This window comes from Rhinolophus sinicus, linkage group LG05 (genome assembly GCF_036562045.2).
Source record: "Rhinolophus sinicus isolate RSC01 linkage group LG05, ASM3656204v1, whole genome shotgun sequence".
NCBI classification, from domain to species: Eukaryota; Metazoa; Chordata; class Mammalia; order Chiroptera; family Rhinolophidae; genus Rhinolophus; species Rhinolophus sinicus.
In genome coordinates, this window is record NC_133755.1 from 14,002,041 (window position 1) to 14,024,686 (window position 22,646).

General features: G+C 35.4%; 1 pseudogene; it reads left to right on the plus strand.

The window, feature by feature from the left end:
- The first annotated feature begins 2,671 nt into the window (after nucleotides 1-2,671).
- Nucleotides 2,672-3,435, plus strand: LOC109455741 (E3 ubiquitin-protein ligase Mdm2; annotated as a pseudogene).
- The last annotated feature ends 19,211 nt before the right edge of the window (nucleotides 3,436-22,646 follow it).

Here is a 22,646-nt window from a genome sequence, read left to right on the forward strand (position 1 = left end):
TTGACTTTTGTTTAATTGAAGATATTTTCTAATTTTCCTTTTGGTTTCTTCTTTGACACAGGATTTATTCAGAAGTATGCTTTTAAGTTTCTAAATATTCAAGAACATTCCAGTTATTTTCTATTGATTTATAGTTTCATTCCATTATTGTCTGAGGACATATGTTATACATTTTCATTCTAGAATTTGTGTGTCACAAAATATATATGATGAACAGTGTGTGTGCACTTGAAAAAAATGTGCATTCTGTGTTGTTGGGATTCTACCCATGGTCCTAAAAATATCATTAGGTCAAGTTAGTTGATAATGTTGTTCAGGTCTTTTGTTTACTGATTTTTCACTTTACTTGTTCCATGAATTACAGAGATACATCCAACTATAATTGTGGATTTTAGACTAGTCATTATTAAGACACCAGGTGTAGTGGTAGTGATTCTTAATATTTAATGGATTAGCAAATTTTCATTTATTTATTTAGACCCACATAATGTGTCTGCTGAGGCTTAAATTGAATGCAATTTGGGCTTTAGTCAAAATAAGAAGTATCAGATACTTTTCATTGAGCAGCATGTAATAATAATTATGTATGTGTTCAGGCATAATTTAATCATAGACATATTTTGGTATTTCAGGATCTATTGCTATTTAAGAAACTTTTTAAATATCACTAAACAAAAGGCAAAACAATATAATTCTTCTGACATTAATATCTTGGGTGATGCTTTTCAGGAAATTCCCATTTTAAGCTGTAAAAGGGACGTTAGCCTAAATGAGATTTTAAACATCTTTCCTTTCTGTGACATCATTCTCATCATCAAATCAACATATTTACTTTATTTATAATTTGTTTAATACCTGTTTTGAGGGCCTACCACTTTTCTTCCATGAGGCAACTTACTAAATTGAGCCTTCTTTTGCCAGGTGTAAAGTAAGAGAGTATCCACAGACCTAATTATACACTAGGAAGTTGTAATAAATTGAAAAGCAAATAGAATATGTATTTGGCACTAGAATTGTAACCATTTGCTAGAACTGTAACCAGTCAAGGATTGTACACAACCAAGTTGATATTATAATGATTAATATCAAGCAAAAACACTGGCATGCTAATGAAAGTTGCTACTTCTCTCTGAACCACAAAAAAAAACCCCAGAAACTTAGTTACACCTGTACTATCACTTTGTATAAGTCTTTGAATGATCTTATGTTGTTACTAACTCAACATTTCATGATCTTTCCTTCCCTAGGTTGCTAATTAAATCAGTGACTGAATTCTTTAATTCATACCAAGGCAATCAGGAATTTCCATTTCTTCTCTACTAGTTCCTTCACATAATTCCACAGTTTCTTTTTCTAGAATCTCCAAGAAGCAAGATTGAATTAATTTAATGGATTACCTTTAGAGCCATGGATAAGACTAATTTGCTAAGACTTTGGCCAACTGGTATCTATCTGAATGGAAGATGATTTGATTGGTCAAAAATGAGCTAGTCAGTCTCCTAATGTGGTTTTTGATTAATCCACTCCAATGATCTGAATTTGTGCAATGTATTTGAAAAAGAAATCTAACTTGTGAAACATGGATTCTTATTTTTTATCCATAGAGGATTAGTGCAGAGAAAATTAAGTTCCTTCATCTAAGTAAGTACTTCAGGGAACAACTCACCTATCAATGTATGGGAAAGTTTCAGCCTGTAACTTACCAATTTCATTAGCATTAATGGGAGTTTTGTGTGAAATCCTCTGTGAATCATTGCTTTAGGAAATCTATAAGAGTTTGTTGATTACCTTTATTTTGTAATGGCTCTATTCTCCAGTTCCAATTTTTAACGCATTAAGCTTGCAATAGATGCTAAATTCTGAAAAGAACCAAACTTGGACTTTTGAAGGTAATTAAATCAGAATAGTATTGCACAGAATCATTCATTATTGTGAATGTTAGATGCTTTATGCATGTTAGGTCCCCAATGTTCTACTGGCTTGCTGTCTACAGTATGTAAAAACTCAAAGTTGAACTTCTAGACTTCACCTAATTATGTTTTATTTATGTATACTCATTTATGGATACTCTATTCTACTAAAGTCCTTTTTCCCCTCATTGCTGGACCATGAATTCTACACACACTTGGATGACCTTTTGAATACCATGCTCTCTACTTTAATTGGCCTCATAATTTCCAATGACCTTTACTTAGTATGCAAAGAGAATTTGTATCCAAATCTGAACAATTTTGAAAATGAAAGAGAGAATTGGTGGAAGAGGTGGGGCCTGGGTGTGCACATGCAAATATCAATTAAGGCACACTGGGGGACCTCAGGGTCCTGGGCTTCTTCTGGGATCTGTATGACCTATGTGGTGGGAAGAAAGATGGAGAGAGCAGCCAAGCCAGATAGACATGCCCAACCCCTCCTCCAATCAAGGTCCTCAAGCTTCCACATCTAGGAGCCTGCTTCTCGGGACTTAGTGCATTTGAGCGCCCCAAGGCTTGTAGTATAGAGTGTTTGGGGAATTCAGAGGAAGAAGAGTGACTTCTGATTAGAAGAAAATTTGGATGAATTATCTGGTGCATAACAAAGAAAGCACCAGAAATCTGATAGTGCCCTCCTTTCATTGAGGAAAGCCTTGCTTTGTGTGTAAAAGGGGAGATGTATTGTGAAAGAAGCAGCAGCCATGAATCCACAGAGACTCCATAAAATCTGGATCTTGATGGTGGGTAGGAGAACATTCTGGTGGTTGAATCAGGATTCAGGTTCATATTAATTCACTGAGGAATTTGAAGTTGAGTCTCAATTCAAAAGATAATAGCCTTAGTGCAGATGAATAACTCTCAGAGGAAGAGGAGGAGGTAAATTGAGTTACTGTGTATTAGGCAGGGGAGCATGATATAGATTCAATTGAAGAATATCTTAAAATTTCCATAGCCGGCTAGTGGTAGTTTATGAAATGAAATGAATCCTCCTCTTTACCACATTGCAATAGATGTTGGCCCCTTCTGAGAATTGGCTTCCTGAAGATAAACAGAAAGATAAAAGGAAAATGTATGAGAAAGCCAAACTAGAAAACTCAACACAAGTAGACAAGAGCTTTGATATTCCTGATTATGAAAAAGAAAAGAAAAAATACACTGATCGCTTCCCAAGAGTCATATGTTGAAGAAAATGATGATAAAAAAAACCACACAAGCCTCACAATCCCAAGAAATAAGCACCATTCTCAGGCATCAAATTCTAAAATCACCACTTTATAGCAGCTGAGATGTCAATGGGTTTCAGTGGGAAGAAACACAGGACAAAGAAGAAAATATGGCATCTAGTTTTCCCCTTAAAGCCATTGATCCCTGTGTAATTTGCCAAGGCCGACCTAAAAACAGTTGCAGTATCCATGGCAATACAAGACATCGTGTGGCATGTTCGAATGTGCCAAGAAGACTTTAAAAAGTATGCAAGATAAGTTCTGGAGATTGGCTGTACAACCTAGGGCATCTAGTTAACAATACAATATTCTGCACTTAACAGTATGTTAAGGATAGATCTCATGTTAAGTGCTCTTAACACACATATAGACAAACACACAAAAGCACACAAGGAAATTGTTGGAGATGATGGATATGTTCAATGCCTTGATTAAGGTGGTAGTGTAATGAATGCATGCATATGTCCAAACTCATAAAAATCTATACATTAAACATATGCAGATTTTTATCTATCATTTATTCCACAATAAAGCTTTAAAAAAGACAGAAGTAAGCTTTGCCCAGTAGGAAGATAACCAATTCAAATGACCGTGCTTACTTATTTCCCCTAGTTGACTTGTTCATAAGAGTAGAATTACATGTTTCTAACAAGATAACCCTAAAGATTTAGAGAAACAAGAAATATATTTTTATTTATTTTTCATATATCAAAGCAAGGAACTATCTGTTCATGTGTATGTCTTCTATTTAGTCTAATTTACCTACTTTGGAGGGGGGTGGTTGTTTTAGAAAATTTAATTGCTGTTTATACTTTATGTTTGGGATTTAATGTAATTTGAATTGGATGTACTGCTCATCCTTTAACCCATTCCTCATATTTTAATTCTTATTCAGTTTCTCTTACATTAGAAGCATCTGAAACACGCGCGAGAGGTCAGACAATTAAGTTTATGAACTCATCCTAGAAAAAGCGCTACATACCTCATTGCTGAATATCACTATGGTCACCTTCCACGTGCTCCCCTTGGGAAGCTCTGCACCGACACCAGTGACTAGTCCACCCCTCAAAGTAATTTTGGGACTCGTTCTGGAATGGCCATCAGAGTTGTTGTCATATTACCCTTGGTGTCCTGAATGTCATAAAAATGTTTACTTTTCAATATTTCCTTTATCTTTGGGTAAAGAAAGAAGTAATTGGGGCCAGATCAGGTGAGTAGGGAGGTGTTCCAATACAGTTATTTGTTTACTGGCTAAAAACTCCCTCACAGACAGTGTCGTGTGAGCTGGTACATTGTCATGATGCAAGAGCCATGAATTGTTGGCGAAAAGTTCAGGTCATCTAACTTTCACGCAGCCTTTTTAGCACTTCCAAATAGTAAACTTAGTCAACTATTTGTCAAGTTGTTATAAATTCATAATGAATAAACTTTCTGAAATCAAAAAAGGTTAGCAACATCATTGAAAACAAGTTCATGAACTTAATTGTCAGACCTCGTGTTTGTATGTGTGTGTGTATCTGATTACATATATCTGATATATATGATATATATATTAATACATATAATCAGATATATATACTGAAGGTGCCAAAAAATGTATATACATGACTTGTATTCATCTTTTATTATCAGTATATATTGAGTATTAGAATTTTAATACATTTTTTTCCTTTCTTAAAATGTGTATACATTTCTTGGCACCCCTGGTATATATAGATATATATCATATATTATATCATATATATGATATATATATATATATATATATATTATATATAGTATTAAATAAAGTATTAAATAAGTTACATTTAAATGGTATATATCATATACCATTTAAATGTAACTTATTTAATACTTTTTCATATAAATAAGCAGAAAAATTTGTGTGAAAGATTTAATGTTAAACTTTTAGATACCCTTTAGTCTTCTGATTCTTAGTTTCTCTGATCGTTCAGAGCCTCTTAAAATACTCTTTCCATATAAAAAATAATTTGGTAGTCATATTTGTTGCTCTATAAGTAAAAATGTACTTCTTGTTCCCCAACCACTTTGGTTTATAAGGCACTGGTGGCAGAGATACTGTCAATTGAGAAGTTTTGAGACTAGCCAGCATTTATCTACAAGAAAAAACTTTTTAAGTCTTCATAGTAGAATATGGAGTTATCTTTGCGGGTCCAACCTGTATAGCAGGCCCTTTCAACCTTTAATTTCAAGATTTAGTGGAATCTATTGTTTCCCTCAGGTTGAAAAACAGTTCTAAAACACTTTGAATTACCTTTCGGGAGTGGGTTCTGTGATTGCTGGAAAGTTTCAGACCTTTGCTTAAGGCAAGTTCTAGAAACCAGTGAATTAAAAAAGATTAATTAAAAAATTTGATAATGTAAAAAATGTTCATTTTAAAACTAGTCCGAAAGGTCATAACTTCTTTCTAAATTATCCAGATATTACACATCAATTTTCTTCAAGAAAGACATGGTCAGAACATAGAATTGTAAAATATCTCTGAAACTGTGTAGATTAACTTTTGTTTTATATTTAAATATGAATCTTATTTAAAGCAAAATAATGTAAATAACCAAAAGCAAAATAATTTAAATAGTGTAAATAAAGCAAAATAATGTAAATAACCACTTTGATTTAGGGTTCCAGTGTTTTTTTCTCCTGTGAGTGACAGCTGTACATACTCAGATGAGGACAATAAAAGCAACAGAACTGTAAGTTTAGAATAGAACTGAAGGGTCATTTTTCATAGCAACTTTGTGTGCCAGCTACTTTTAGCATATAAACTTTAAAAACAAAACCATACAGACACATAACTTACCCAAGTATGCATATATAAGTGGGAAACAAAAGGCAGAAAGGATCAGTACTTTATCCAGTAACCCTCAAAAACAGTAAAACTGAATTAGTTTGATATTTGTAACATACAAACTAGAACTAAATAGAATTCATCCTTTCTAAGGAGAATGGATAGTATAAACGAGATTACAAACAACGTGTATACAGGGTATAGGGATGCAATGATTATGCTATTTATAAAACATTCAAATCCATGTGTAAATGGAGTCTCATTCTGCCTGCCTATGGATTACTAATGTATTCTTGATTGTTTATGTCTTTAGGTTCAGTGTACATATATTATATATTGATAAACAAATAAATAAACAATTTATTAAATGTTTGATTATGAAAAAATGAAAGAGGGACTATTAATGATTTTGTAAGAACAACAAGCATAAAATGAGTCACCTTACCTTTAACTCCGACCTTCTGTTATACCCACTCATACTGGTACTTCCCTGGTCCTTAAGTTCTAGAAAATCTCCACTTATAAAACATAAACAGCCCAGTTTTTTTAAAATACACTTTCTACCCATCCTAGCTCTCCAGAGTTTTATCCCAACTTGCCTTTCATTTGACCAAGATCCCCATTTTTCTATATTTTCTGTTTATCATCTATATTATATTCTACTCCCACCCACTTCCTTCTCAATTGTGAATAGATTGCAAGTCAACCACTCTCTATAACCCTTCACTTGGTCACCTGTCATGTCTCCCTAGAACACTAACTCTGTACCCCACCCATTATCATCCTTCCCTAATGAAGTGTCAGGGTAAGTACACTATTCAGAGAAAAAACAAAAAACAAAACAGAGTCTCACAAAGTACTGTTCCTTTATATTTTCTTCAGCATCAAATGGGCACCCAGGACTGACTGACAATTCTGTGTCCTCAGTAAATTTTAACTTTTTAAAGTTATTTTACATCTTGGCTATCTTCTTCATCAGCTCACCAACTCTGTAACCTATCTGGAGCTGGTTGCTTTACCTCTTATTTCCGAGAAAATAAATGCCATTAAAATTGAAAATCTGTCAACACCAGAAACGTGCCTGTATCATTATTTTTGTCCTTTGCACTCACTACAGTGTAAGAGAGACCTTCCTCCTTTGAAAGATTAATTCATTTACCTGAATTCTGGAATCGACAACTTTCTACATCTCAAGAGACCTTGCTATTAATACATTGATTTTTCCCTCTTCCTTTAATATCTTTAAAGAAAACAATTAGCTAACATTATTGGACATGCATTTGTAGGTAAAAAGACTGAGAGCTAGAGAAATGCCCCAAGTCATGCCACTTGAACATGGAAGAGCTAGAATTAAGATTGAAATGTGTGACACCGTATACGTAGGCAGTATAATGATTGCTACTGTATAATGAGTACAGCCCATAAAAATTTAAACATCCTCAGGTCTCTCTCTCACTAAATCAAATTCCATGAAATAATGTTGGAATAATTATCTACTCTTCCTGTCTCCAATTTTCACACCTTCCATTCACTCATCAAGTCACAACAGTCTGGCTTTATCCTACTCTGTTATCCAGATACCTCACTTTTGCAATGGTCGTCTGTGAGCTCCTTATTGTCAAGATCACATCTCCTTTCTCAGTATCACATGATTGTTTTTAATCACAGGGTTTTCAGAAAGGTTTCCTTCCCTAATTTCTGTGGCACCATATCTTTTGGCTTTCCTTCTACCTGCTTTCTCTTGTTGCCTTCATGTACTCTTATTTCCTTAAATGGTTCTTAATTATTGACTGTCAATAGGCATTGGTCCTTGGCCATCTCATCTATGATTTAGACCTGGATGGGGACCTGTTTGCTGATGTTTCTGAGAAATACAAGGAAGTTCCGCTGGAAGAACTCATTCCTCACCACCACCCTCTCACACACACCTAGAGCTTTAGAGTTTTCTCTCTTAACACCTGACATGTGCAGTGCACACCTTTGACTTAGTAAGTGGAGCTATAGCTCAGGAAGTATTTTGGTGGCCATAACCATAAATATGAATACTGCTGGCCCTTTGGTTCCTTGCTGTGTATCTGGGCTTTCTCACACCCACTTCTGATACAGCCACATAAACATAATTTTCACTCCCATCTATTTTACCTCTTCATTGTCTCCCTCACTGGTACTTGCACTAAGGTTCAAACTATCGTTATCTGTACCCTTTTTCCACATTTAGTCATTACAGATGTGCATATAATAGCTTGAGTTCTCAAAAATGTCTGCCAATTTGTGAGTTTTAGGGAGGGAACAATAGTTCCCATGGTTATAGAAACTATAAAATGGGACTTGTAAGTAATAATCTTAGGAGTTTTTTGATTGAGGACTGATGTCTGTGTCTCCTCTAACTTGAAAAACTGAACATTCTGTTCTCTTCTTTGTGTTCATGGCTCTTCTACAGTTTAGTTCTGCAAAAAGTTTCTGTGCAGCAAAGGAACTCTCACTGGTCAATCAGCAATGAGTGGTGTTAACACAGAGATACATCTTATCTAGGGTGCAGATCTGATTTCATTCTTTCTCTCTCTCTCTCTCTCTCTCTCTCTCTCTCTCTCTCTCTCTCTCTTTTTCGTGACAAGACAACAGGTATATACTGTAGTAAGCAAAGTGTCAGAATATACCATTAGCAAAATTTGCTCCCATGTTCTTGGATTGGTCTTGCCTAAAGGTAATTTAGTTTTCTTTAAAGACAGAGTCTAGGTTAGAGTGTACTTCTGTTTAATTCTATTTCTTTGTCCACTATGTGCCCACTCATTATCCTTTTATGTCCCATTGTATTATTTTAGTCACTGGAGAACAGAGGTAGGTGAGTAGGGAGGAAAGGGGATGTTAGTTAAAGTGGAAGAGGAAAGAACAGATTAATGATAAAAATTTTATCCTTAAATTTTTGAGTGAGTGTCCCAGGGATTCTCACATAGACCTCTGTGCATATCTATATAACAGCATATATTTACTTTTCAGTATTTCCTATTAGAGAGGAAATTTTTCAGAAAAACATGGACATTCTTTTATTAGTTTAAATAAACTACAATGTCTAGCACTGTGCCTAGCCCAGAGTACTCAAATCCTTGTAGATTTCACTAAATAAAACTTCACAACCACCAAGAAAGTCTCAATGGAGTATTTGTCTTAGAAAATAACAACAATATTGACCATATACCATTAAAGGTTGTAGTTTTATTGTTACCTCTGGGTGAATTTCACACGTAAGTTTTTCATGTAATGGTAAGATCCTACCAAAATTTTAGAATTTCATTGCTCCATTTGTTATAAAAATGTTTGTGAAAGAAACAGGGAGGGTGAAATACAGGTCAAGTCAATTTTGGTACCTTCGTAGCCCCCACACACAAGGTATAAATTTCTGGACTAGTCTGAAGCTACAATGTACCATTTACCCTTACATAACAAATTCAAATCGTAGTTAAGAGTCAGATATAAGATAGCTCATGATAATATACACAATAGAAACCTCCTGGATTCTCTCCTTTTCCCCACTCACTCAAGAAATGTATATATTTACATACATACATACACATACATACACACACACATCTGAAAAAAGCAGCATATAAAACGGTTACACACATAATTGTGATGGTGATGTCTTAGGCATTTTAGTATGTATTTATTCCACTTTTCTCTAATATTTGTCTATTTTGTCTTTTTTCATTTCTTCTGTGCTAAAAGATATTTAATTTTTATGGTCATAAAAATTAAGTGGGTGTTCAAAGAATATTTTCTAGCAGTTCAAATCAGAAACAACTAATAGAATCGGTCTAATAGGGTTAAATATAAATGTCTATGTTTAGGTATAAATATTTGAGGAGACAAAAGATTTAATAAATATTCCCGATCTGTATGAGTCATGATCAGTTTTAAATAGCAGTTTACAATGTCTCCTGATGAGACCAATGCAGTCTGTGAATTATTATAATATTTCTGTTAGGAAAATCAAAAGTGAAAACTTCTCAAATATTTGACAAGGCGTAGCTATATTTGAAGTATTGTATTCAGTTCTGAGGACCACGTTCAAAGAGAATCAATGACCTGTAAGCTAGTGTGACCAAAATTCCGAATGGTCATCATGTGTAATTACGAACTCCTCCTGCATAGTTGTATTAGCATGGACATCTGTTTTGGTTAACAATAAAGGCACATTTCTCAAGACTAAAACTGTGGAAAAAAATGGAACCAATTTTCCTGCAACATCATTATGTTGCTTTCACACAGTTAATGGGAGTATCTCTGAGTGGCCCTTTTGATATGAAACCAAATCCACAAAATAAAGCAAGTTAGCTCCATCCATCATCCCTCCAAATCTACAGACTCCTGAGATCTGTAAGGCAAAACAATCTGGGTGTTTTCAGGGAAAAAAAAAAAAAAATCTTCATTATGAGGATCCCTTCCCCACTAATAAAACATGGAAAAATATCAAAGAAGAGGGGATGAGTATGAATCACAGTACAGTACTATTTTTGTAATGTAGCATGTTATAAGACTATTCAAGCAGATGTACATAGAAACACATGCCAAATTATTTTACAATAATATTATAAAATATTTGTCTCAACTAAAAAGCTTATGGCTAGCAACCTAAGAAAATCCTGTTGGAATGTACATGTTTAAACCTGTCTTCAGAATCTACTTAATATATTGATAATTACTTATGAGTCTTTTTAATGTCTGGCTTTGAATTGCTTTTTCTGTGATTCACAAGAAAGTACAAGTATGCCAGATGGCAATACATACGATGAGAATAATTTAATGCTTTTGCTTAACAAACTACTGTAACTTGGCTTACTGTGAGAAGGAATTAATTTTAGAATGTCAACCTTCACATTTAAATGTATGTATCTATGTATGTATGTGTGTATACGTATACATAAAGCACAAATCTGTAAAGGAATTTTCCACATCTGTACCTTGTTTAGTTACTCAGTGCATTTTGATATTCATCAACACAACTTAATGGGCAAATACATTTCTTTCTTCGCAGTAAATTTTCTTTCTGAATCATTTATTCATTGCAGAATAGGCATGAGAAGATGTTCTAACAAAGAATAAAAAGTACCTGCATTAAGAACCTTGTTCAACAAGTGCAATATGACTATTAAGGAAGTCATGATAGTAAATGCAGGAGGACAAACCTATTCAAACCTTTAAACTGAAACTCTGTGGAGCGCACGGTTATGAAACATATTCATTAATAAAGTGAAGCCAGAGATTACACAGCAGGGATGTGCTAGGTAATTATAAGTCCATTCAACAAACTATAATTTTGCTTATTCCTATTTAGGAATGGATTAATGAGTAAGATAATAGATACTTTTTACAATTTAAGAATAGTAGATACATTTTTAATAAAATAAATGAAAAATTTGTTTTAAAATGTGCAAAAACAAGAGTCCTAACTAATAACCTGCTCTTCGTTATTTTCTGCTGCAGATTTTAACCAACATTGTATCGCTAACTATAATATAAACATATCTATTTAACTTTCAGCTAAAAACAGGGAAGTGTCTTCAAAGTAGTCTACCTTTCCAGTCCACTGCATTGTCTTCTAATTTCTCATATCAGAAAAATAAAAATAATATCAGAAAGTTATTCTCTTTAGTGCCTCTCCACAAAATCTGCATCTTATCTCTGAAAAATTACTGATCTCATCTAAAATTTCAAAAACTAAAGTTAGCTTCCTTGCATTGTATGTCAAGCAAATTAACCTATCCTCTTTTACTGTCATCTCCTACCATTTGCTTAATTCCTTCCTGTCAGTTGATGCACATGTGCCATTTCAAATCACACAGAATCATTTTCCTTTCCTCTGGATCTGTGTTCTATTCATTATTATTTTTGTAATTACTCAGAAATGTTTGAATGATTACATACTGTGGGTAAGATCAAAGGGACTTGTTATTTTCAGGGTCCCTCCATCTTTGCTACTTTGCTTGAAGCTAGTCTGCCTTTCTCTGAAATTCCACGTAGTTACGTCACCTCCACTGAACCCTTCATAATTCAACTTCACTTTTTTTTTTATCCTAGCACACATTGCTAATCATCCTTAGATTCTCAATCAACAATGAGTAACTAGTAAAAAAGTACATTTTCCAATATTTAAATCAGGGTTGGGTCAAGATCTAAAATAATGTATGTTAAAATTTTTTATTTACTGAATTAATGACTGTATATCGGTTGGGTACTAAATTGAGCTTAATCTATCCAAGTGAATTCACCCCCCAAAGAAAAAGTGAAGATAACACACCCCCTTGTAAGTCTCAGAGGTCATGTTTCTGTTACAAAATGCTAGAGAAAGATTCAGAGTACAACTTGCCTACTTAACTGTTCTTGAAGTTCTTGGATTCTTGAGTGACAACAGAAACAATAGGTACACTGATACCTACTTGGCATTTGAAGCCACAGTGACCATCTGTCACTATACCGTAAGCAATATATAAATTCTATCTGCAGCTGCAAAAGACTCCTGTCTTTTGCACCCAACTCATTTATTTGAAAGGAAAGTTACAACCTCACTCTACACCCTTTACAAGGTTTGGTGACTGCGTTCTCTGCAATTGATTAGACTCCATTTGTTTACATAATATTGAGAAGTATTTCAGGCACCAATCTTTCAAGTTGCCAACAACAACAAAAAAACACATTGTTTTCAGTTCTTTAAAACATAATTAATCTGTAGACTTCTGTGCTAGGTTAACTCAATTGATTTTTCTCCTGCCCCTTCCCCACTTTGTCACTTGACAACTTGAAATTGGGTCTGGAAAAGCTCATTTGCATTCATGCAGCAAGGCTAGAGAATAAACCAAGCAAACATGTCTATTTGTGTACTTCAATATATAACTGTACTTCCCTCAATCAAGACTTATTTTTAATATCATGGCCAACAAGAGCATTAAACGAGTTTTCTCCTACATGAGTGATGACCTGTAGGATGTATTTCTTTAAAAGATTTTTTTTTTCTGTGCCCCTTATGAAATGCAATAAAAAATAGAAGAGTGTAAATCTCACTAGAAATTCACAATGCTACCTTGCCATTTGAACTCTTTCTTTTTGTTTCCTGACACGTTAAGTACCTCCATTATAATTTAAGTTGTACCTGATTATAAGTTTAAAAGGTTACAGTTATATTTCTCAGGAATTGTTTTTTTTATCTTTTTTTTTTAACTGGTATTTCACATTAAACTTTAATGACTGCATTCTCAATCCAAGATTGTCGTTTCACATGATGATCTCTTTTGGGAGTTGATGCTGATTTTGGCTTCATAGAATGTGAAACATAAAGTTTACATTTTCAGGCATTAGTATTATTTCAGTATAACCTCTTCTGGATATTTCTTCTAATTCTTCCCCCATGAAAATTAATGATATATTTTCACTTAATGTATTTCTTCTTTGTTTCACCTTTCATGGGCCAAACATTTAGCTAAACCCAATTATTTCTTGGGCCATAAACTCACATTTCATCTACAAAATGAAAATCTGTATGAGAGAGAGGGAGAGAGAAACCTGAGTGGTACTGGAAGAGTAGAAGTGAAAGAAAACAATAATCACTTTCCCTCTGGTTTGCATAATGCTGTGGTATCATGTTAATGACAGAAATGATGTTCTCAGTCATTTCAGTCAACACATTCTTCTTTTCACAACCTAATCTCCTTCATCTGAAAGAGAAATATATTTTTAGCCAACTCTCTGGGATCAAGTCATTGATTTATGAACATAAGTTGAAGGACTTCATGAATTTTTTTCCTGACCTCCATCTGTCATTTTCTTAGTCATACCTATTTTAAGAAATATAAAACAAATTGTCCTAATGGGGCACATTATCACCTTGATATATCACACAGGAAGAATCCCTTCTCCTTCTTATCACAACCATACAGAAAATTAGCTTTACACTGTCCTAAGCTGATTTTCTCTCTATTCTTTATTATGTTATTCTGATGATGATATACATTACTCAAATGCTGATTCATTCTGAATATGCTCAGGAGAGATTGGAATAAGTCCCGGCAAGTTTTTTGTAGATAAGGACAGACAACCAGAAACAATTGTTCCTGCATCTGAGAATTCCTGGGAAATTAATCCATTAAAGCTGCCAGACCAATCACTGCAGGGACTGCTAACTTTATTACCTATGAGTTTACATTCTAACAACACTATAATTTATGTCTTTGATAGGCACCATAATAATAGAGCCTCAAGTCTCATCCAACATAAGCATAATAAATAACCACTTAATGATTATTAGGAGAATACAAATCAAAACTACAATGACTTACCATGTTGCATTCCTTAAGACATCTACTGTCAAAAAAAAAAAAAAAAAAAAAAAAAAAAAACCCGAAAATTGCAAGTGTAGGTGAAGATGTGGAGATCGGAACCCTTGTGCACTGTAGGTAGGTACAGTGCTATGGGAAACGCTATGGCCGTTCTTCAAAAATTAAAAATGTAATTATGATGTGATTCAGTGATTCCATTTCTAGGTATATACCCAAAATAAGTGAAAGTAGGGTCTCAAAGAAATATTTGTATACTGATGTTCATAGCAGCATTGTTTATAACAGCTAACACATGGAAACAACCCAAGTTTCCATTGACAGATGAATGAATAAGAAAATGTGATTTGTGTGTGTAAACACACAAATACACTCACACATACACACGAGAGAATATTATTTAGCCTTGAAAACAGGAAAGAAGTAGGACGTCATCAAAATGGTGGCGTGAGGTGAACCTCTGGAAATCTCCCCGGGAATTTACAACAAATTGAACAACTATACCTCCACAAAGGACTCCCTGCACAGCAGACAAGGCAAGATGAAGAGGCTTACTACTGAATTCACCTAAAGATGAGCAAATTGCACTAGTAGGGGAGGAGGGAAGGGACAAGTGTGGAGACGGGGCTGCACGGGAGAGGATTCAAACCTAGCTCAGTGCTGTGAGCTCACTGCATTCCGGAGCTACCGCAGCTGCGGGAGAGGGAAGAACTCGGACTGCTAGGGCTCTGATTATGGTCCACAGGGCTGAGGGGACATCATATAACACGACTAAACCCAACACTCACAGTAGAGACATTGGAGCAAAGACTGAGGGAAGGAGGCTAAAAACGGTGGTTTAAGCCCTCACTGCCGAGCAGAGAACGGAAGCCTTAGGCACTGAGACTAGCCGCCCCCTCTCTACCCTCCCCGAGCTCGCCCCACCCCCACCTACCCAGTGCAAGAAGAGGAACAGTAGCAGTGTCAGATCAAAAGAACAGAATATATGCAGTTCTGAGAACTGTGGGCCACAGACACAGATTCTCAGCCCAACTAGTTCTGGCAAAGGGGAGGGAGCTGTGGAAGCAGGACCGGCTGTGGTGGTGGTCGCCACCATTGCTCTGGGCCACCTCTCACAACCCACTTTGTCCCTGTCCCCACCTATTTAGGTGGATCCCTGCAGGAGTAAACAGAACTGGTGAAACACACGGGCTCTGAATCTGGTGCAGGAAGAGCTTTGGAACTTTAAAAGCTCTCCACATCCCCACACGGAGGTAGTGCCCTATGACCCAGGTGAACTGTTAACAGAGGAGAAGCCCGTCTTTCAGGGAATCCCCCCATTGTGTCAGAAGCTGGAATAGTGCAGAAAAACCTAACACTACAGTGTGTGAGAGAAAAAAAGGCAGCAGTCAGAAAGAAAATAAAACATTCTACCAACACAGACTGGAAAACAAAAGAAAGACCTCTTCCTATCAACCTGTTGCAGAACCCACTCCTGTAGATGTCTAGGAAGAGAAATAATAAATCATTGATTGCCATGAATAACCAAGGCAACAAGATAGCTCAGGAAGAGAGTGAAAAGTCTTCAGAAAATGAACTTAAAGATATGGAAATATGTGACTTAAATGACAGAGAATTCAAGATTGCAGTTCTGAAAAAACTCAAAGAGATGCAAGAAAACACAGACAGGCAGTTTAATGATCTCAGAAACACAATCAAAGGACAACATGAACATTTTACCAAAGAGGTTGAAACTTTAAAAAAGAACCAAATAGAATTTCTGGAGATTAAGAACTCAATAGAAGAAATGAAGAATGAAATAGCCAGTTTAGGTAGTAGAGTTGACCAGATGGAGGAAAGAATCAGTGACATTGAAGATAGAAACCTGGAAATGACATGGATGGAAGAAGAAAGAGACTTGAGACTTAAGAGACATGAAAGAACTCTACAAGAACTTTCTGACTCCATCAGAAAGAGCAATATAAGAATAATGGGCATACCAGAAGGAGAAGAAAGAGAGAAGGGAACAGAGAGTATATTCAAACAAATAGTATATGAGAACTTCCCAAACTTGTGGAAAGAACTGGATCCTTGAATCCAAGAAACAAATACAACACCTAATTACCTCAATCCCAACAGGCCTTCTGCAAGGCACATTGTATTGAAGCTATCTAAAATCAATGATAAAGAAAGAATCCTCAAGGCAGCCAGGGAAAAGAAGACAGTAACCTACAGAGGAAAGCCCATTAGATTATCATCAGATTTCTCAGCAGAAACTCTACAAGCCAGGAGGGAGTGGAACCAAATATTCAAACTATTGAAAGAGAGAAATTAAGAGCCAAGAATGACATACTCAGCAAAGATATCCTTCAGATATGAAGGAGAAATAAAGACCTTTCCAGACATACAGAAGCTGAGAGAATTTTCTAATACACGACCTGCACTACAAGACATACTAAAGGAGGCTATTCAACCACCATCAACAGGGACAATTTGTTGCAACCAAAACATAAAACGGGGGAGAGTAAAGGCCTGAACCAAAATATGGGAATGGAAAAGTAGGCATGCTGAAGAAAATGGAATACTCTAAATATCAAACTTTCTTTTACATAAAATTAATGGTAACCATTCAAAAAAAAAAAAAAAAAAATCCAGAACTGAAATTTGTACTGTAATAAAAGAAGAAACGGAGGGGAAACTCATAGAATACCACCACATAGAAATCACAGACAACAACAAAAAGGCAAAGAAACAATGGAGACACAGTCTTACCAGAAAACTAAAGATAGAATGATAGGAAATCCTCATATAGCAATAATCACCCTAAATGTAAAGAGACTGAAGTCACCAATAAAAAGGCACAGAGTAGCAGACTGCATTAAAAAACTAAACCCAACCGTATGCTGTCTCCAAGAGACACATCTCAGCTACCAGGACAAGCATAGACTCAAAGTGAAAGGGTGGAAATTGACACTCCAAGCAAATGGTATTCAGAGAAAATCAGGTGTAGCCATAGTGATATCAGATGAAACAGACTTCAGGATGAAACAGGTAATGAGACAAAGATGGACATTTCATAATGGTAAAGTGGATTGTACAACAAGAAGACATAACAGTCATCAATATTTATGCTCCCAATCAGGGAGCACCGAATTATACCAAGGAACTACTAACAGAACTAAAGGGAGAAATTGAGTAAGACACAATTATACTAGGGGACCTAAGTACATCATTGACAGCTTTGGATAGATTATCCAAACAGAAAATAAATAACGAAATAGCAGTCCTAAATGACACATCAGATGAAATGGACATAATTGACATTTATAGAACACTTCATCCTAAAACATCAGACTATACTTTTTTTCTAGTGTACATGGAACATTCTCAAGGATAGACCATATATTGGGACATAAAACTAGCCTCAGCAAATTTAAGAAGACTGGAATCATACCAAGCATATTCTCTGATCACAAGGCTTTGAAATTGGATATCAACTGCAAAAAGAAAGCACAAAAAAATGCAAATACATGGAGACTAAACAACATACTTTTAAAGAATGGCTGGGTCAAAAAAGAAATTAGAGGAGAGATCAAAAGATACATAGAAACAAATGAGAATGAAAATACATCCTACTAAATTTTTGGGGATGCTGCGAAAGCAGTTTTAAGAGGGAAATTTATATCATTACAGGCCTATCTCAAGAAACAAGAAAAATCCCAAATAAATAACCTCACATTACACCTTAACTAGAAAAAGAAGAACAAATGAAACTTAAGGCCAGCAGACGAAAAGAAATAATAAAAATCAGAGCAGAACTCAATGAAATAGAGAACAAAAAGACAATAGAAAAAATTAATGTGACAAAGAGCTAGTTCTTTAAAAAGATTAACAAAATTTATAAACCCTTGGCTAGACTCACTAAGATAAAAAGAGAGAGGACACTAATTAACAAAATCAGAAACGAAAAAGGGGAAGTTATCACGGACACCACAGAAATACAAAGGATCATCCAAGAATACTATGAAGGACTATATGCTACCAAATTCAATAACCTAGAAGAAATGGACAAGTTCTTAGAAACATATAGCCTTCCTAGGCTGAACCATGAAGAACTGGAAAATCTAAACAGACCGATCACCAGTAAAGAATCAGTCATCCAAATCCTTCCCAAAAGCAAAAGTCTGGGACCAGATGGCTTCACTAGTGAATTCTACCAAACCTTCAAAGAGGATCTAATACCAATCCTGCTCAAACTCTTCCAAAAAATTGAAGAAGAGACAGTACTCCCTAACTCATTTTATGAGGTCAACATTACCCTGATACCAACACCTCTGGTAAGGACAACAACAAAAAAGAAAACTACAGATCAATATCTCTGATGAATACAGATGCAAAAATCCTAAACAAATCGAATGCAACAATGCATTAAAAAAATTATTCATCACGACCAAGTGGGGTTCATCCTAGGGGCACAAGGACAGTTCAACATCTGCAAATCCATCAATGTGATACATCACATAAGCAAAATAAAGGACAAAAATCATATGATTATGTGAATTGATGCAGAAAAAGCATTTGACAAGATACAACATCCGTTTATGATTAAAACACCTAATAAAATAAGTGTAGAAGGAAAACACCTTAACATAATAAAGGCCATATATGACAAAACCTCAGCTAATCTCATAATTAATGGTGAAAAACTGAAGCCCTTTGCTCTATGTTCAGGAACACGACAAGGCTGTCCCCTATCACTTCTGCTTTTTAACATAGTATTGGAAGTGTTCACCAGAGCAATCATGCAAGAGAAAGAAATAAAAGGCATCCAAATTGGGTTTGAAGAAGCTAGATTGTCAGTCTTTGCAGATGATATGATGCTATATGTAGAAAACCCTAAAGACTCCACCAAAAAGGTATTAGAAACAATCAACGAATAGAGTAAAGTAGCCGGGTACAAAATCAACATACAAAAGTCCATTGTATTCCTATATACTAACAATGAAATCTCAGAAAAAGAAATATATATAAATTCCTTTTGGAATTGCAGTAAAAAGAATAAAAGACTTAGGGATAAACTTAACCGAGGATGTGAAAGATCTATATGCTGAAAACTATAAGACATTTTTAAAAGAAATTGAAGAAGACACAAAGAAATGGAAAGACATTTCATGTTTATGGATTGGAAGAATCAACATAGTTAAAATGGCCATATTTCCCAAAGCAATATACAGATTTAATGCAATCCCCATCAATATCCCAATGGCATTTTTTAAAGAAATAGAACCAAAAATAATCAGATTTGTTTGGAACCATAAAAGACCCCGAAGAGCCAAAGCAATCTTAAGGAAAAAGAACAATGCTGGAGGTATCATATTCCCTGACTTTAGCTTGTACCGTAGGGCCACAATGATCAAAACAGCATGGTATTGGCAGAAAAACAGACACATAGACCAATATTGAGAACCCAAAAATAAAACCACATAAATATGGACAGATAATTTTGACAAAGAAGCAAAAAACATACAATGGAGAAAAGACAGCCTCTTCAATAAATGGTGCTGGGAGAATTGGAAAGCCATGTGCAAAAGAGTGAAATTGGACTGTTATCTGTCACCACGAACCAAAATTAATTCAAAATGGATCAAAGACTTAAGCATAAGACCTGACACAATAAACTGCATAGAAGAAAACATAGGTACTAAACTTATGGACCTTGGGTTCAAAGAGCATTTTATGAATTTGACTCCAAAGGCAAGGGAAGTAAAAGCTAAAATAAATGAATGGGACTATATCAAACTTAAAAGCTTCTGCACAGCAAAAGAAACCATCGACAAAATAAAGAGGCAACCAACTGAATGGGAGAAGATTTTTGCAAACAGTGCCTCCGATAAGGGGCTAATATCCAAAATATACAAGGAACTCATGCAACTCAACAACAAAAAAACAAACAACCCAATTGAAAAATGGGCAGAGGACCTGAAGAGACATTTCTCCAAAGAGGACATACAAATGGCAAATAGACATATGAAAAAATGCTCAACATCACTAATCATCAGAGAAATGCAAATCAAAACCACAATGAGATATCACCTCACCCCAGTTAGAATGGGTATCATCAACAATACAAATAGTAACAAGTGTTGGAGAGGCTGTGGAGAAAAAGGAACCCTCATATACTGTTGGTGGGAATGCAGATTGGTGCAGCCGCTATGGAAGGCAGTATGGAGGTTTCTCAAAAAATTACGAATAGAATTACCATATGACTCAGCAATCCCTCTCCTGGGTATCTACCCAAAAAGCTGAAGACATTTATACATAAAGACAAGTGTGCTCCAATGTTCATTGCAGCTTTACTTACGGTGGCCAAGACATGGAGACAACCAAAATGTCCTTTGATAGATGAATGGATAAAGAAGTTGTGGTATATATACACAATGGAATACTATCTGGAGGAAAGAAAAGATGAAATAGGACCATTTGTGACAACATGGATGGATCTTGAGAGTATGATGCTAAGCGAAATAAGTCAGACAGAAAAAGTAGAGAACCATGTGATTTCACTGATATGTGGTATATGAACCAAAAACAACAAAAGAACAAGACAAACAAATGAGAAACAAAAACTCATAGACACAAATAATTTAGTGGTTACCAGAAGGTAAGGGTGGTGGGGGTGGGAGATGAGGGTAAGGGGGATCAAATATATGGTGATGAAAGGAGAACTGACTCTGGGTGATGAACACACGATGGGATTTATAGATGATGTAATACAGAATTGTACACCAGAAATCTATGTAACTTTACTAACAATTGTCACCCCAATAAACTTTAGTTTTTTAAAAAAAAGAAAACAAAAGAACATTTGATATTTGTGACAATGTGGATGAACTTGCTAAGGGCTTAGGACATAATGCTAAGTGAAATAAGCCAGTCACACACACACACACACACACACACACACACACACACACACACAGAGTATGATTTCATGTATATGAGATACTTATTTTAGTCAAAATCATAGAGACAAAAAGTACAATGGACAAGAAAAGAAAGGAGTAAACATGAAAAAATGCTCAATAATCAGGGCATTCAAATAGAGACAACAGTTTGCTCTTTTCCAATTATCAGATTGACACATAATTATGGTAATAATGAGGAAGGGGAGTAGGAGAAGTGGTAGTAATCTGACAACTCTAAATGTTGTGGGTATGAGGAAGCAGGAACTACCACTAACATATGTACGGTGTAAACTCATCCAATACGTTGACCCTTGAAAATAAGGGTTTGATCTGTGCAGGTCCACTTACATGTGGATTTTTTCAATAAGTACTGTAAATGCATTTTCTCTTTCTTATGGTTTTCTTAATAACATTTGATAATCTTTAGCTTACTTTATTAGAACAATACAGTACATAATACACATAACATACAAAATAAGTGTTAATTGACCATGTTTTCGTAAGGCTTCTAGTCAACAGTAGGCTGTTGGTAGCTAAGTTTTTGGAAAGTCAAATTTATACATGAATGTTTGATTGTGCTGGGGGTCAGCACCCATAACCTCCATGTCCTTCAAGGGACAACTATATTTGGAAGGGCAGCATGGCAAAATCTAGTAAAAACAAAGACATCTAATTCCTAACATCTAATGCTTCAGCCATTCTGTCTGTTGAATATAATGAAAACAAATGTAGATATCTGAAGCAGAAAGATATTCAAAACAGTAGTGGAGGGGCATAGAAAATTGTCAGATAGGCTGAAGAAACAGACCCTGGGCACAGCCTTTGTAATGACTCCCACACGACCCCTCTTTCTGGCCACCTGGGATGATGTTCTCCCTGCCTCAATAAGGGCACTGGGGACTCAGGATGGAATGTACCACCACCGAGCTGTGACCCCAGATTACAAAGCTGTCACCACATTGTCAATTCCAGGGCCACAGGCAAAGGATGTGCTCCTTAGCTTGGATCTTGATGTGGGACATTGTCTGCTGCTGGAAAATATAAATAAACAAAAGTCCTCTGTGCTGCTTGTCAACAGAGGAGCCCAGCCTTGACCTCACATTTTCCTTCCAAGTCTTCATATGAACATTTGAGTGGCAAATCTAACATAAATCTGCAACTGCAGATAAAAGAGAGTTTCTAACTTTCTTGGTCAGACAAACAAGAAAAACTTTGAAATAGAAGTTGAGCACTGATCTACTAATTCCATCATATCCATCAATTTCACTTCTAAGCACACAACCTAGAGCATCATTTATCCATAGGGGATGCACTGGTGCTTTGAATGGCTAATGTTTTATTGTGCCAGATATTCACTGCAGGATGTTAGGCATCCC